This window comes from Arachis stenosperma, chromosome 7 (assembly GCF_014773155.1).
Source record: "Arachis stenosperma cultivar V10309 chromosome 7, arast.V10309.gnm1.PFL2, whole genome shotgun sequence".
Taxonomy (NCBI): Eukaryota; Viridiplantae; Streptophyta; class Magnoliopsida; order Fabales; family Fabaceae; genus Arachis; species Arachis stenosperma.
Genome location: NC_080383.1, coordinates 73,499,521 through 73,517,167, shown reverse-complemented (window position 1 = coordinate 73,517,167; position 17,647 = coordinate 73,499,521). Strand labels below are relative to the sequence as shown.

Below are 17,647 nucleotides of genomic sequence, written 5' to 3'. Positions count from 1 at the left end.
ATTATAGAGATAAGTCTCAAAGTAGTCCCTGAAGTTATATTTTAATGTCATAGTGGTCCTTCAAGTTAATAATTACTCAAATTCATTACTAAAGTTGCACTCTAGGACTCAGAATCGTCCTTCATGCCATTTCCATTAACAAGCGTCATCAGAAAGCTGATGTGGACCCGTTTTTGACACATTGGCATGATCAGAACTAGTTGATATGGAGGATGAAAATTTTCTAATGCAATTTAGTCCTTGGACCAATTTTAAAAATTCTAATCACCAAATTTGCTTCAGACCTTCTCTTTTTAGTTGTTCTTCACTAGGAGAAAGAATGATGACGATGATGAAGCCTTCCTCTATCAATGGCATCCAGCCTGATGGTATGATGCCTAGGTAACTAACTAACTAGGTTTCAATTTCAATTTCAATTCCAATTCCTCTTTTTGATTCATTAATTCTTCGATATGATTTCTATAACTGCCAGTGACACTTTCTTTAGAGTGGCGCACAATGCATTCAACACTTTCTTTGGCGAGACAAGATCCGGCAAACACATTCCTCATGTCGTCTTCATCGATTTGGAGCCAACCAAAATCGACGAGGTTAAAGCTGACACTTACTGCCAGCTCTTCCACCCAGAGCAGCTTATCTCCGACAAGGAGGACGTTGCAAACAACTTTGCCAAGGGACACTACACCATCAGCAAGGAGATCATCAACCTCTACCTTAATCACGTTCACAAGCTTGCCAACAACTGCACCAGCCTCTAGGGCTTCCTCGTTTCAACACCATCGGTGGCAGTGCTGGCTCCGGCCTTGGTTCCCTCTTCCTTAAGTGCCTCTCTGTCGATTATGGCAAGAAGTCCAAACTCAGTTTCACCATCTATCCTTCTGATGAGCGGATAATTTGTACGCTTTTTGGCATTGTTTTTAGTATGTTTTTAGTATCTTTTAGTTAGTTTTTAGTATATTTTTATTAGTTTTTAATTAAAATTCACTTTTCTGGACTTTACTATGAGTTTGTGTGTTTTTCTGTGATTTCAGGTATTTTCTGACTGAAATTGAGGGTCCTGAGCAAAAATCTGATCCAGAGACTGAAAAGGACTGCAGATGCTGTTAGATTCTGACCTCCCTGCACTCGAAGTAGATTTTCTGGAGCTACAGAAGTCCAATTGGCGCGCTCTCAACGGCATTGGAAAGTAGACATCCTGGGCTTTCCAGCAATATATAATAGTCCATACTTTGCCCAAGATTTGATGGCCCAAACCGGCGCTCAAAGTCACCTACAGAAATTCCAGCGTTAAACGCCGGAACTGGCATAAAATTTGGAGTTAAACGCCCAAACTGGCATGAAAGCTGGCGTTTAACTCCAGGAAAGGTCTCTACACGAAATTCCTTCATTGCTCAGCCCAAGCACACACCAAGTGGGCCCGGAAGTGGATTTTTCTGTCATTTACTCATTTCTGTAGACCTTAGGACACTAGTTTACTACTTATAGGATCTTTTGACATTGTATCCGAACCTTATGACCCCATAACATTTTGTACACGTTTCTTTCCACAGTATGAGCCTCTAAACCCCATGGTTGGGGGTGAGGAGCTCTGCTGTGTCTTGATGGATTAATGCAATTACTACTATTTCTTATTCAATCATGCTTGCTTCGATTCTAAGATAACACTTGTTCTTAATCCGGATGAATGTGATGATTCGTGACAATCATCATCATTCTCAACTATGAACACGTGCCTGACAACCACCTCTGTTCTATCTTAGATTGAGTAGTTATCTCTTGGGTTCTTTAATCGGAATCTTCGTGGTATAGGCAGGACCTGATGGCAGCATTCAAGAGAATCCGGAAGGTCTAAACCTTGTCTGTGGTATTCTGAGTAGGATTCAATGATTGAATGACTGTGACGTGCTTCAAACCTGTAACCTACTGGGCGTTAGTGACAGACGCAAAAGAGGGATTCTATTCCGGTAGGGGAGGGAACCAAACCGGTGATTGGCAGTACTGTAACAGAGTACGTGCATTAGCTTCACTGCAAGGATGGGAGGTAGCCATTGACAACGGTGAAACCCTACATGAGCTTGCCATGGAAGGAGACTTGCGTGTTTGATGAAGAAGACAGTAGGAAAGCAGAGATTCGGAAGATGGAGCATCTCTAAAGCCTCAGCCTATTCTCCATTACTGCAAAACAAGTACCTTTTTCCTGTTCTTTTGCTTTTTACAATCAATCCTGATAATTTCTGATATCCTGACTAAGATTTACAAGATAACCATAGCTTGCTTCAAGCCGACAATCTCCGTGGGATCGACCCTTGCTCACGCAAGGTATTACTTGGACGACCCAGTGCACTTGCTGGTTAGTTGTGCGGGATTGCAAAAGTGTTATTGCAATTTCGTGCACCAAGTTTTTGGCGCCGTTGCCGGGGATTGTTCGAGTTTGGACAACTGACGGCTTATCTTGTTGCTTAGATTAGGACTTTTTATTTTTGTTGGTTTAGAGTCTTTTAGTTGAGTCTAGTTTCATATTTTAAGTTTGGTGTCAATTGCATGCTGTTGTTTTTCTTTTGATTTTCGAATTTTTCTTGTTCTTAGTCCTTTTTTGATTCACAAAAGTTCTAAGTTTGGTGTCCTCTTTGTGTTTTTCCTTTAAAATTTTCGAAAAAAAATTAGTGTTTGATTTTCTAAAATTTTAAGTTTGGTGTCTTTTTGTGTTTTTCTCTTTCCTCTTTTTAAGAATCAAATCTTTTTCATAAAAATTTTTTTTTCAATCATATCTTTTTAATTGCTGTTTTCAAAATCTTTTTTTACTAATTGATTCAGTCCTCAATTTGCTTTGATCTCATTTTCCCTTTGATTTTCGAATTTTTTTTTATTTTATTTTTCTTTTGTTTTATTTTATTGTATTTTATTTTTTTCGGTATTTTCAAAAAAAAAATAAAAATAAACAAAATTTATCTCTTTGCAATCATTCTCATTTCCCTTTTGTCCATTATGGACTTAAGTGGAATTAATCAGTCCAAGAGGACTCTGGGGTCTTATGCTAACCCCATTACAGCTGCATATGGGAGTAGCATCTGTATACCTCCCATCAAAGCAAGCAGCTTTGAGCTAAATCCTCAACTCATTATCATAGTGCAGCAAAATTGCCAGTATTCCGGTCTTCCACAGGAAGAACCTACTGAGTTTCTGGCACAGTTCTTACAAATTGCTGACACAGTACATGATAAAGAGGTAGATCAGGATGTCTACAGACTATTACTGTTTCCATTTGCTGTAAAAGATCAAGCTAAAAGGTGGTTAAATAACCAACCTACAGCAAGCATAAAGACATGGAAACAGTTATCAGACAAATTCCTGAATCATTTTTACCCTCCAAAGAGGATGACACAGCTAAGGCTGGACATCCAAGGCTTTAAACAAGAGGATCATGAATCCCTTTATAATGCCTGGGAGAGGTATAGAGGTATGCTAAGAAAATGTCCCTCTGAAATGTTTTCAGAGTGGGTACAGTTAGACATTTTCTACTATGGGCTTACAGAAAAAGCTCAGATGTCTTTAGACCACTCAGCTGGTGGATCTATACACATGAGGAAGACAATTGAAGAAGCTCAAGAGCTTATAGACACTGTTGCTAGAAACCAATATCTGTACTCTAGCAATGAGTTCTCTCCAGAAGAGGAAGTCATGACAGTAGTCACTGACTCTAATCCTCAAGAACAGATAATGGAGCTTAATCAACAACTACTCCTGATGACAGAACAGTTAGCAGAATTTAAAGAGATGCTCCATGAAACTAAAGTTGCTAATAAAAGCATAGAACTACAGTTGAATCAAGCAAAACAGCAAATATCTAAACAGATAACAGAGGAGTGTCAAGCAGTTCAATTGAGGAGTGGGAAGACCTTGAATAACACTGCTCAAAAGAGCAAAAAGCCAAACAAGGAACAATTGACAGAGGACAACCAACCCACTGTTCAAAATCCCTCTGAGGACAGTAAGAGCCCAGAGAGGAATATTGGCGTTCAAACGCCAGAAAGGGAAGGAAAGCTGGCGTTAAACGCCCATTCCTTGCCCAATTCTGGCGTTCAAACGCCAGAAAAGGGGGAAAAGTTGGCGTTAAACGCCCATTTTCCACCCATTCCTGGCGTCCAAACGCCAAGGGAAAATCAGACACCTGAGAGTGCTGACAGTAATCCCTCTAACAAGGCTTCTTCAACCACTTCTGTAAGGAATAAACCTGCAGCATCTAAGGTTGAAGAATATCAAGCCAAGATGCCTTATCCTCAGAAACTCCGCAAAGTGGAACAGGATAAGCAATTTGCCCGCTTTGCAGACTATTTAAGGACTCTTGAAATAAAGATCCCGTTTGCAGAGGCACTTGAGCAAATACCTTCTTATGCTAAGTTCATGAAGGAAATCTTAAGTCATAAGAAGGATTGGAGAGAAACTGAAAAAGTGTTTCTCACTAAAGAATGCAGTGCAGTCATTCTAAAAAGCTTACCAGAAAAGCTTCAAGATCCTGGAAGCTTTCTGATACCATGCACATTAGAAGGCACTTGCACCAAGACAGCTATATGTGATCTTGGAGCAAGCATCAATCTAATACCTGCATCCACTATCAGAAAGCTTGGGTTGATTGGAGAAGTCAAACCAACCAGGATATGCCTCCAACTTGCTGATGGCTCCATTAAACACCCATCAGGCATAATAGAGGACATGATTGTAAAGGTTAGGCCATTTGCCTTTCCAACTGACTTTGTGGTGCTGGAAATGGAGGAGCACAAGAGTGCAACTCTCATTCTAGGAAGACCCTTTCTAGCAACTGGACGAACTCTCATTGATGTAAAAAAAGGGGAAGTAACCCTGAGAGTCAATGAGGATGAGTTCAAGTTGAATGCTGTAAAAGCTATGCAGCATCCAGACACACCAGAGGACTGTATGGACGCTGACATTATTGACTCTCTGGTAGAAGAGATCAATATGGCTGAAAGCCTAGAATCAGAGCTTGAGGACATCTTCAAAGATGCTCAAACTGATCAGGAAGAGCCAGAGGAGGCAAAGGAATTTTCGAAAATTCCTCAGGAGGAGGATAAGCCTCCTAAGCCTGAACTCAAACCACTACCATCATCCCTGAAATATGCATTTCTGGGAGAGGGTGACACTTTTCCAGTGATTATAAGCTCAGCTTTAAATCCACAGGAAGAGGAAGCACTGATTAAAGTGCTAAGGACACACAAGACAGCTCTTGGGTGGTCCATCAGTGATCTCAAGGGCATTAGCCCAGCTAGATGCATGCACAAGATCCTATTGGAGGATAATTCCAAACCAGTGGTTCAACCACAGAGGAGGCTAAATCTTGCCATGAAGGAGGTGGTGCAGAAAGAGGTCACTAAATTACTAGAGGCTGGGATTACTTATCCTATTTCTGATAGCCCCTGGGTGAGCCCTGTCCAAGTTGTTCCCAAAAAGGGAGGCATGACAGTGGTTCATAATGAAAAAAATGAACTGGTTCCTACAAGAACAGTCACAGGGTGGCGCATGTGTATTGACTACAGAAGACTCAATACAGCCACCAGAAAGGATCATTTTCCTTTACCATTCATAGACCAAATGCTAGAAAGACTAGCTGGTCATGACTACTACTGCTTTTTGGATGGCTATTCAGGCTACAACCAAATTGCAGTAGATCCTCAGGACCAAGAGAAAACAGCATTTACTTGCCCTTCTGGCGTGTTTGCCTACAGAAGGATGCCTTTTGGTCTGTGCAATGCACCTGCAACCTTTCAGAGGTGCATGCTCTCTATCTTCTCAGATATGGTAGAGAAATTTCTGGAAGTCTTCATGGACGACTTTTCAGTATATGGAGACTCATTTAGCTCCTGTCTTAACCACCTATCACTTGTCCTGAAAAGATGCCAAGAGACTAACCTGGTTTTAAACTGGGAGAAATGTCACTTTATGGTGACTGAAGGAATTGTCCTTGGGCACAAAATTTCAAGCAGGGGAATAGAGGTGGATAAGGCAAAGGTAGAGGTAATTGAAAAATTACCACCACCTACCAATGTTAAGGCAATCAGAAGCTTTCTTGGGCATGCAGGATTCTACAGAAGGTTTATTAAGGATTTTTCGAAAATTGCTAAACCTCTGAGTAACCTGCTAGCTGCTGACACGCCATTTGTGTTTGACACACAGTGTTTGCAGGCATTTGAGACCCTGAAAGCTAAACTGGTCACAGCACCAGTCATCTCTGCACTAGATTGGGCATTACCATTTGAATTAATGTGTGATGCCAGTGATCATGCCATTGGTGCAGTGTTGGGACAGAGGCATAACAAACTTCTGCATGTCATTTATTATGCTAGCCGTGTTCTAAATGATGCACAGAAGAATTACACAACCACAGAAAAAGAATTACTTGCAGTGGTCTATGCCATTGACAAGTTTAGATCCTACTTAGTGGGATCAAAGGTGATTGTGTACACTGACCATGCTGCTCTTAAATACTTACTCACAAAGCAGGATTCAAAACCCAGGCTTATAAGATGGGTGTTGCTTCTGCAAGAGTTTGATATAGAAATAAGAGACAGAAAAGGGACAGAGAACCAAGTGGCTGATCATCTGTCCCGGATAGAACCAGTAGCTGGGACGTCCCTCCCTTCTACTGAGATCTCTGAGACTTTCCCAGATGAGCAACTCTTTGCCATTCAGGAAGCTCCATGGTTTGCAGATATTGCAAACTATAAAGCTGTGAGGTTCATACCCAAAGAATACAGTTATGTGCAGAGAAAGAAACTAATTTCAGATGCCAAGTACTACCTTTGGGATGAACCATATCTCTTTAAGAGATGTGCTGACGGAGTGATCCGCAGGTGTGTACCCAGAGAGGAAGCACGAAGGATCCTATGGCACTGCCATGGATCACAGTATGGAGGGCATTTTGGAAGTGAGCGAACAGCCACTAAAGTTCTCCAGTGCGGCTTCTACTGGCCTACTCTCTATAAAGATTCCCGAGAGTTTGTGTGTAACTGTGACAGTTGCCAAAGAGCTGGTAACCTGCCTCACGGATATGCCATGCCTCAACAAGGAATATTAGAGATAGAATTGTTTGATGTATGGGGAATTGATTTCATGGGACCATTCCCACCATCATACTCAAACACTTACAATCTGGTGGCAGTAGACTATGTATCTAAGTGGGTAGAAGCAATTGCTACACCCACTAATGATACCAAGACTGTACTGAAATTCCTCCAGAAGAATATTTTCAGCAGATTTGGTGTTCCCAGAGTACTAATCAGTGATGGGGGCTCTCATTTCTGCAACAAACAGCTATACTCTGCTATGGTTAGATATGGAATTAGCCATAAAGTGGCAACTGCATATCACCCACAGACTAATGGGCAAGCTGAAGTCTCTAACAGAGAGCTAAAAAGAATCCTGGAACGGACTGTAATGGCCCGAAGAAAGGATTGGGCAAAGAGCTTGGATGATGCTCTGTGGGCATACAGAACAGCATTCAAGACTCCTATAGGAACCTCTCCATACCAATTGGTGTATGGGAAGGCCTGTCATTTGCCTGTGGAACTGGAACACAAAGCCTACTGGGCAACCAGATTCCTAAACATGGATGCACAGTTAGCTGGTGAGAAAAGACTGCTCCAGCTAAATGAGCTAGAGGAGTTCAGACTCAATGCCTTTGAAAATGCAAAAATTTATAAGGAAAAGGCAAAGAAGTGGCATGACAAGAGATTGTCAACCAGAGTCTTTGAGCCAGGACAAAAAGTTCTGCTCTTCAACTCCAGGCTCAAATTGTTTCCAGGAAAACTCAAATCCCGGTGGAGGGGTCCGTATGTGATTACAGGAGTATCACCATATGGATATGTTGAGCTTCAGGATATTGATTCTGACAAGAAGTTCATTGTTAATGGACAGAGAATCAAGCACTATCTTGAAGGAAATTTTGAGCAGGAATGCTCAAAACTGAGACTTGAGTGATTCTCAGTGAAAGTCCAGCTAAAGACAGTAAAGAAGCGCTTGCTGGGAGGCAACCCAGTCATTAGAAGGTTGTATGAATTGTTCTTACAAAGGCAAGTATCAAAAATGAAGGAATTCACAGAGTTACAGAAGGATTCAGCTCAAAAAGCAGAGAAAATGAGCTTACTGGCGAAAAAACGCCAGTAAGGGGCATTTTGGGCGTTTAACGCCAGAATGGGCACCATTCTGGGCGTTTAACGCCAGTAATGGTACCATTTTGGGCGTTAAACGCCAGAATGGGCACCATTCTGGGCGTTTAACGCCAGGTGTGCAGCATCCTGGGCGTTTTGGAAAAACGCCCAGTGATAAAGGATTTCTGGCGTTTAACGCCAGCCAGGGCACCTGGCTGGGCGTTAAACGCCCAAAAAGGGTAGCAAATGGGCGTTAAACGCCAGAATGGGTGCCATTCTGGGCGTTTAACGCCAGAAAGGTGGGGGGACCACATTTTTGTTTTCAACTCAATTTTTTTCAAACTTTCCTCTTTTTAACCATACTCTTCTACATAAATGCACTTCAATCCTTCATCTTTCACTTTCAAATCTTCACAAATTAAAACCATTCTTCAAATCTATTTCAAATTAATCCCAAATCTTCTTCAAAAACTCACCCTTTTCTCAATTTCTTTCCATATCTTTTCAAATCCCTCTCTTGTTTTTCGAAAACTCCCCTCCCCACCTTATAAATACACGTTTGGCTCCCTCCTTCCACCACACCATTCGAATTTTCTCTTCCTCCCCCTCTCTTCTCTCTTTTATTTTGCTTGAGGACAAGCAAACCTCTAAGTTTGGTGTGCTTTTCCGTGATCACTAAGCCAAGATTCATCAATATCATGGCTCCCAAGGGAAAACAAACCAATTTAAGAGGCAAGAAAGAGAACAATCCAAAGAATCTTTGGAATGAAGAGAAGTTCTTAACCAAAGAACATGAAGACCATTATCATAAAATAATGGGTCTGAGGTCAGTGATCCCGGAAGTGAAATTTGATCTGAAAGAAGATGAATATCCGGGGATCCAAGAGCAAATTCGAAACAGAGGATGGGAAATTCTAACCAATCCTGAGACAAAGGTTGGAAGGAACATGGTTCAGGAATTCTACTCAAATCTGTGGCTGACAGATAAGCAGAGAATGACTGGAACCGCTTACCATACCTATAGAACCATGGTCAGAGGGAAAGTTATATACTTCCATCTGGACAAAATAAGAGAAATCTTCAAGTTGCCTCAACTGCAAGATGATCCTGATTCCTTTAATAGGAGGATGGTGAGAGTAGATAAGGGGTTGGATCAAGTTCTAGAGGACATATGCCTCCCTGGGACTAAGTGGATAACCAATTCTAAGGGTGTCCCAAACCAACTCAAGAGGGGAGACCTCAAGCCAATTGCAAGAGGTTGGCTAGACTTCATTGGGCGTTCCATATTGCCCACTAGCAACCGTTCTGAGGTCACCATCAAGAGAGCAGTGATGATTCATTGCATTATGCTTGGAAAAGAAGTGGAGGTCCATCATGTGATTGCTTGTGAGATCTACACAATTGCAAATAAGAATTCCACTGAAGCCAAATTGGCTTATCCAAGCTTGATTTCCTTGCTCTGTAAAGAGGCTGGGGTGAAGATGGGAGTGGATGAGTTCATACCCATTGAACACCCAATCACTAAGAAGTCAATGGAAGGACAAGTGCAAGATAACTCCATCAAGAGGAGGGCGCAGGAATTCCTCCCTGAATTCCCAAGAATTGACTACTGGTCCAACCTAGAAGCATCTATTAACAAGTTGCAAGAGACTATGGAGCAACTGAAGGAAGAACAGCAGAATCAGAACTGCATGCTCTGCAAATTGCTGAAGGAACAAGAGAAGCAGGGGCGTGAAATTCAAGAGATGAAACGCCAAAAGTTCTCCTCTCAAGCTGAGGGAGCATCCACTTCTCAAAATCAAGGTTGTTGAGTTCTAACTCTGTGAAAACCTCTATCATTAGGAGCCTATGTTTGCGTTTTTTTTATTATTATTTTCTATTTTTTTAGTTTCATCTTATATCTATAATTGAGTCTTGTTCTTAGTTCATAATTAATAAAATTTAAGTTTATGCCTTAAAGCTATGAATGTCCTATGAATCCATCACCTCTCTTAAAAGAAAAATGCTTTAATCACAAAAGAACAAGAAGTACAGGGTTTCGAAATTTATCTCTGAAACTAGTTGAATTAGTTTGATGTGGTGACAATACTTTTTGTTTTCTGAATGAATGCTTGAACAGTGCATATGTCTTTTGAATTTGTTGTTTTAAGAATGTTAAAATTGTTGGCTCTTGAAAGAATGAGGAGAAAGAGAACTGCTATTGAGGATCTGAAAAATCATCAAATTGATTCTTGAAGCAAGAAAAAGCAGTGAATACAAAAAAAAAAATTTCGAAAAAAAAGAGAAAGAAATAAAGTGGTGATCCAAAGCAAAAAGAGTGTGCTTAAGAACCCTGGACACCTCTAATTGGGGACTTTAGCAAAGCTGAGTCACAATCTAAAAAGGTTCACCCAATTATGTGTCTGTGGCATGTATGTATCCGGTGGTAATACTGGAAGACAGAGTGCTTTGGGCCACAGCCAAGACTCATACACTAGCTATGTTCAAGAATCAATATACTTAACCAGGAGAATCAATAACACTATCTGAGTTCTGAGTTCTTATAGATGCTAATCATTCTGAACTTCAAAGGATAGAGTGAGATGCCAAAACTGTTCGGAGGCAAAAAGCTACTAGTTCCGCTCATCTAATTGGAGCTATGTTTCTTTGATATTTTGGAGTCTATAGTATATGCTCTTCTTTTCATCCTATTTTGATTTTCAGTTGCTTGGGGACAAGCAACAATTTAAGTTTGGTGTTGTGATGAGCGGATAATTTGTACGCTTTTTGGCATTGTTTTTAGTATATTTTTAGTATTTTTTAGTTAGTTTTTAGTATATTTTTATTAGTTTTTAATTAAAATTCACTTTTCTGGACTTTACTATGAGTTTGTGTGTTTTTCTGTGATTTCAGGTATTTTCTGACTGAAATTGAGGGTCCTGAGCAAAAATCTGATCCAGAGACTGAAAAGGACTGCAGATGCTGTTGGATTCTGACCTCCCTGCACTCGAAGTGGATTTTCTGGAGCTACAGAAGCCCAATTAGCGCGCTCTCAACGGCATTGGAAAGTAGACATCCTGGGCTTTCCAGCAATATATAATAGTCCATACTTTGCCCAAGATTTGATGGCCCAAACCGGCGCTCAAAGTCACCTACAGAAATTCCAGCGTTAAACGCCGGAACTGGCATAAAATTTGGAGTTAAACGCCCAAACTGGCATGAAAGCTGGCGTTTAACTCCAGGAAAGGTCTCTACACGAAATTCCTTCATTGCTCAGCCCAAGCACACACCAAGTGGGCCCGGAAGTGGATTTTTCTGTCATTTACTCATTTCTGTAGACCTTAGGACACTAGTTTACTACTTATAGGATCTTTTGACATTGTATCCGAACCTTATGACCCCATAACATTTTGTACACGTTTCTTTCCACAGTATGAGCCTCTAAACCCCATGGTTGGGGGTGAGGAGCTCTGCTGTGTCTTGATGGATTAATGCAATTACTACTGTTTCTTATTCAATCATGCTTGCTTCGATTCTAAGATAACACTTGTTCTTAATCCGGATGAATGTGATGATCCGTGACAATCATCATCATTCTCAACTATGAACACGTGCCTGACAACCACCTCTGTTCTATCTTAGATTGAGTAGTTATCTCTTGGGTTCTTTAATCGGAATCTTCGTGGTATAGGCAGGACCTGATGGCAGCATTCAAGAGAATCCGGAAGGTCTAAACCTTGTCTGTGGTATTCTGAGTAGGATTCAATGATTGAATGACTGTGACGTGCTTCAAACCTGTAACCTACTGGGCGTTAGTGACAGACGCAAAAGAGGGATTCTATTCCGGTAGGGGAGGGAACCAAACCGGTGATTGGCAGTACTGTGACAGAGTACGTGCATTAGCTTTCACTGCAAGGATGGGAGGTAGCCATTGACAACGGTGAAACCCTACATGAGCTTGCCATGGAAGGAGACTTGCGTGTTTGATGAAGAAGACAGTAGGAAAGCAGAGATTCGGAAGATGGAGCATCTCCAAAGCCTCAGCCTATTCTCCATTACTGCAAAACAAGTACCTTTTTCCTGTTCTTTTGCTTTTTACAATCAATCCTGATAATTTCTGATATCCTGACTAAGATTTACAAGATAACCATAGCTTGCTTCAAGCCGACAATCTCCGTGGGATCGACCCTTGCTCACGCAAGGTATTACTTGGACGACCCAGTGCACTTGCTGGTTAGTTGTGCGGGATTGCAAAAGTGTTATTGTAATTTCGTGCACCACCTTCCTGTCAGGTATAACTTGAACATTTATTATTCAAGAATTTGCCTCATATTTTCTATTCCCTAATAGCTACTTTGGGGTTTGCTTTGCCTAAACTTAATAGTATTGTTTTCTCTTTTTCTAATTTCTGGTTTTAGGGTTGGACGGCTGTTGTAAAGCCATACAATAGTGTTCTTTCCAGTCATTCTCTCCTCGAGCACACTAATGTCGTTGTGCTCTTGGACAATGAAGCCATTTATGATATTTGCAGAAGGACCCTTGATATCTCAGATCAATGCCATGAAAAAGTAACAAGGAGAAGAAAAGGTCTCTGTTTGTGTTTTTGGAGGAAGATAAAATGTTGAATTAGGAAAGAGTTAATGTACTTATGCAAATGAAACGACGTCGTCTGGCACAATTTAGACGCCAAACCAAATACTACATCATTTAGGCTTGCTAGCGTGTTGGAAACCTGTCTACATCAGCTTTTTGATGGGGTTTCATTGACAAAAATTGCCTAAATGACGACTCTAACTCCCAAAGTGCAGCTTCAAGGATGAATATGGGTAACTATTAACTTGAGGGACAACTATGAGGTTTGAGTGTAACTTTAGGGACCACTTTGAGGCTTAACTCTTATATTATATAGGATCCAACGCACTAAAATAATCTATTCTTAGGATATTTTACCTAATAAGTTTATAATTCTTCTATCCATAAAATCACTATCTTTATGACACAAAATGTGATTAGCTTATAAGAGCTAGTGCGAAGAATTTAAAAAAAATATTGTTCGAAGAACACAAGGTACAAACGTAGGCAAATTTGTAATAATGCCTATTTTTTTCAAGGTTATTCAAAGTTGGAGTATTGCAAAAGCAATAGTAAAGTCAATAACAAAAGTTAATTGTCTTTAAAGATGTATATGACCTATGATCGTTGTAGAAGTTCAGTATAAATGAACTACATAAGAAGTTAAAGAAAAGCATTCTTAGCCCAACAAAAGTCAGTTGAAAAATGTTTCGACAATTGGAAATCTCGTGTAAGTATAATACCCACACTTTATTGGTCCCATGATCACTCACTAACATAGATGGCACTACCATATTTCTATCTCTCTAACTCACTAACACTCATAAAATTAAAACAAATGAACACTTCTCAATTCTCAAAACACATTTTTCATTTCATGGAATACTCTTATAGTACATGAGTTTAAGCCTATTTATAGGCAACTACTTAATCAAGACAATATTTCTTAACTGCTAAGAATTAAAGGCGGTTTATAAAGCTAGCTAATCTTGTATTGCTATTTCTAGATAATACCACTTGGTTGATATCATCAGAGCCTTGTAATTGGATAATGGCAGTGACAACAAATTAATTATAGTGCATGCTGATGAATATTGTTGGAGTCTTCTATGTTGAATTCAACTTGTGCAAGTTGATAGTACAAGAAGCTTGTAGAGTCTTGGTGATGAACCATGAACTTGTAACCACTTTGAATTCGAATTGAATTCTGCTTTTGACTTTCAAAACTTTTGTTACTTGCATACAACTTGATTTAATTTTCTAACATTGCCTCCCTTAAATCAAGTTTGTAAAATTAATTATTCCAAGCATCTTCTTCAATTTGTGAAATAACTCTGTCTTCAACGGCTTTGTAAATATATCTGCAATTTGTTCTTCAGTAGGACAGTACTCGATCACAACTTCTCTCTCATTCACCAATTTCTCTAATTTTGTGAAACTGTATTTCCATATGCTTTGATCTCCCATGAAACAATGGATTTTTGCAAAGTGCAATAGCTAACTTGTTATCACTAAATATCATTGTTGGAGTACTTTGTTTCTCGTTCAATTCCTCAAAAATTCTTCTTTGCCAAACTGCTTGTGTTACATAACTTGCTGCTGCTATATATTTTTCTTCTGTTGTAGAGAGAGTGACTACTTGTTATTTCTTTGACGAGCATGAAATTACACCAGAACCAAGATGAAATGCAAATCTCAAAGTACATTTTCTTGTTTCTATATCTCCAGCTCAATCACTATCAGTGTAACCGACAAGATTTACTTCATTAGTATTTTTATAATAAATACCATCGATTAAAGTGCCTTTGATATATCAAATAATCTGTTTTGCAACTTGCAAATGGTTAGTGCAAGGATCTTCCATAAATCTGCTAGGCAATATAACTCCGAACACAATATCTGCTCTGGTTATAGTTAAGTACCTCAGACTTCCAATCAAGCTTTTGTAATAAATAGGATTTACTTCTCTTTCTTTATCTTCTCTCAACAACTTGAACTTCTCTTCTACTGGAGTAGGAACTGGCTTTGAATGCTCCATCTGAAATTTCTTCAAAATATCATTTGCATATTTCTTTTGAAAAGTGAAAATTCTATCATCTTTTTGAAGAACTTTAATGCCAAGAAAATAAGACATCAAGTCCATATCCATTATTTCAAAGTGGTTTATCATAGCCTCCCGAAATTCTACAATTATCTTCAAATTGTTGCCAGTAAAGATTAAATCGTCAACATAAAGACACACAATCAAGATATCTCCATGTTCAATGAACATGATATAAAGTGTATGCTCAAATGGACATCTTTTGAAACTATTTTGAGTAAAATAAGAATCAATCTTCTTATACCACGCTCTTGGTGCTTGCTTTAACCCGTACAAAAATTCCATTAACTTGTAAACTTTATATTCTTCTCCAAGAACTTCATATCCTGCAGGTTTCTCAATGTACACTTTTTCTTCTAAAGTGCCATTTAGAAATGCTTACTAAACATCCATTTGATGTATCTTCTACTTATTTTGAGCCAAGAGTGAAATAATCATACAAATAGTGTCTAATCTAGCAACAGGAGTAAATACTTCAAATAATCGATACCTGACTTTTGTTTGTATCCCTTTGCAACTAATCTTGCCTTTAAACGATCAACTTCACCGTTGGGTTGGTACTTAGTTTTGTAAACCCACTTTACTCCGATCAGCTTCTTATCTACTGGTAAATATGTCAGCTCCCATGTATCATTCTTCTCAATAGCATGAATCCCCTCATCCATTGCTTTCTTCCAATTGTTGTCTCTAGAGACTTTTACAAAGTTCAACAGCTCACAATCTGCAAATAGAACAAAATTTATGATTTATTCATTGAACAGATCATTGTTATTGCCAATTTCATAATCTTCTAATCTAGCAAGTAGTTTTCACTCTCTTTGAGGTCTTTTAGATGATTCTGATTGTTTAGTTGTGTTCGGTTGTCTTTTTTCTTCATCACACATGTATTTGAAATTACAATCGGCAACTTTTTTGTCTTTGTGTCCCAGTCCCACATGCTTTCCTCATAAAACGTCATGTCTCTGCTGACAATTACCTTCTTAGATTCTGGATTATGCGGCTTGTATGCTTTTGAGTCTATTCTATAGCCGATAAAGATACACTTCTCGCCTTTGTCATCTAACTTCTTCCTTAATTGCTCTAGTATCTGGGTATAAGCGAAAACTGAAAGACTCTGAAATGATGAATGGAAGGCCACTTTCCACTCCAATCTTCCTCTGGAGTTTTATCACGAACACTTTTTGTTAGACAGTTGTTTAAAATATGAAGTGCTATTGCGATTGCTTCTGCCCAAAACTCGTTAGGCATTTGTTTTGACTTGAACATGCATTTAGCCATATTCATGATGGTTCTATTCTTTCTTTTAGCAACTCTATTTTATTGAGGAGTATATCTAGTTGGTGTTGAATTCCGTGTTTCTTAAAGTATTTTGACATGCAAGATATTATGTTCCTCTGTCTATTTTGAGGATTTTTATTTTTCAACCACTTTGTTTTTCGACAAATGCCTTTAATGTCTTAAAGACATCACATGCTTCTAATTTCTTCTTCAGAAAGTATACCATGTATATCTACTAAAATCGTCAATAAAAGTGATAAAATACATACTACCACCATTGCTTGAAATTTCTATAGAACAAAGATATAAATACACAATTTCAAGTAATCTTCTAGCTCTCCATGACTTACCTATAGGAAATGGATCTCTGTACTTCTTTTCCAGTTGACAAATCTCACAAGCACAATTGGAAATATGAACCCGTGATAGACCAAAAACAAGCCCTTTTCTTGACAGATAGTTTAGGCCAGAAAAATAAAAATGCCTAAACCGCATATGCCACAACTAGTTATCATCAAGTATCACAGAACTCATGCAAAAGGGATTAACATGTTGAATTTTTAATAGAAACATTATGTTTGAAATCATCTTTGCTTTATCTATGAACCTTCTGTTGCTGTCAAACACAGTGCAATATCCACGATATGTTATCATCTTATATCCCTTCTCAAATAACTGTCCCATACTCATTAAATTGTAATCAAGTTCAAAAGCATAGAAAATATCAGAAATATATCAGAGAACCATCCTTCTATCTAATTGGTATTTGCCCTTTTCCTTTAATAAGGATCTTTGTATTATTACCAAACTTCAATAATAGTTTAACTGAATCATCTAATCAAGAAAATAATTATTTTCTACCAGACATATGATTATTGTAGACATTATTCAAGTACCATATATTTTCATCATCAGTATTTGGATGCTGATTTTCTGCAATATGTGCTTGATTATTATTCATCATTTTGAATCTGCAATCTGCTGCTTTGTGTCCATATTTTCCACAATGAAAGCAGTTAAAGTTGGTTCGTTCTTGATAAAAATTGCCTCGACTTATTCCTTGGTTGACAAACCTGAAATTCATTCCACCTCTTCCTTGATTAGGCAGTGTAAAATTATTATAACTTCTTTGGTTGTAATTTTTGCGACCTCTTCCTCTAAAACTTTTTCTGCCTCTACTTTGAAAATTGAAACCACGACCTCGTCCTTTTTGTGTTCAGCTTGATTCTGCAACATTGCTTAAATTCACCCGGCTTTTTAGGGCTTCCTCAGTTCATTTTTTTTTTACTTTTCCAATATTCTGCTAATGTGGCTTTCCATGGTTTCTTGTAGCTCTGAAATCGTCATGGTATCCATATCGTGTGACTCTAGTATCGTAGTTACCACATCATCATACTTCATTGGCATGATGCAAAAAATTTTCTCCACCACTTTACTACCGGACATATCTTCTCCATAGACTCTCATCTTATTGACAAGATCTGTAACACGGATAAAATATAGCTCAACAGTTTCTGAGCTTGACACCTTGTACCTTTCATGTACTCTTCTCAAAGAC

General features: G+C 38.9%; 1 pseudogene; it reads left to right on the top strand.

Moving 5' to 3' along the window:
- Positions 1 to 322: 322 nt before the first annotated feature.
- LOC130939929 (tubulin alpha-5 chain-like) lies at positions 323 to 14,345 on the top strand (annotated as a pseudogene).
- The last annotated feature ends 3,302 nt before the right edge of the window (positions 14,346 to 17,647 follow it).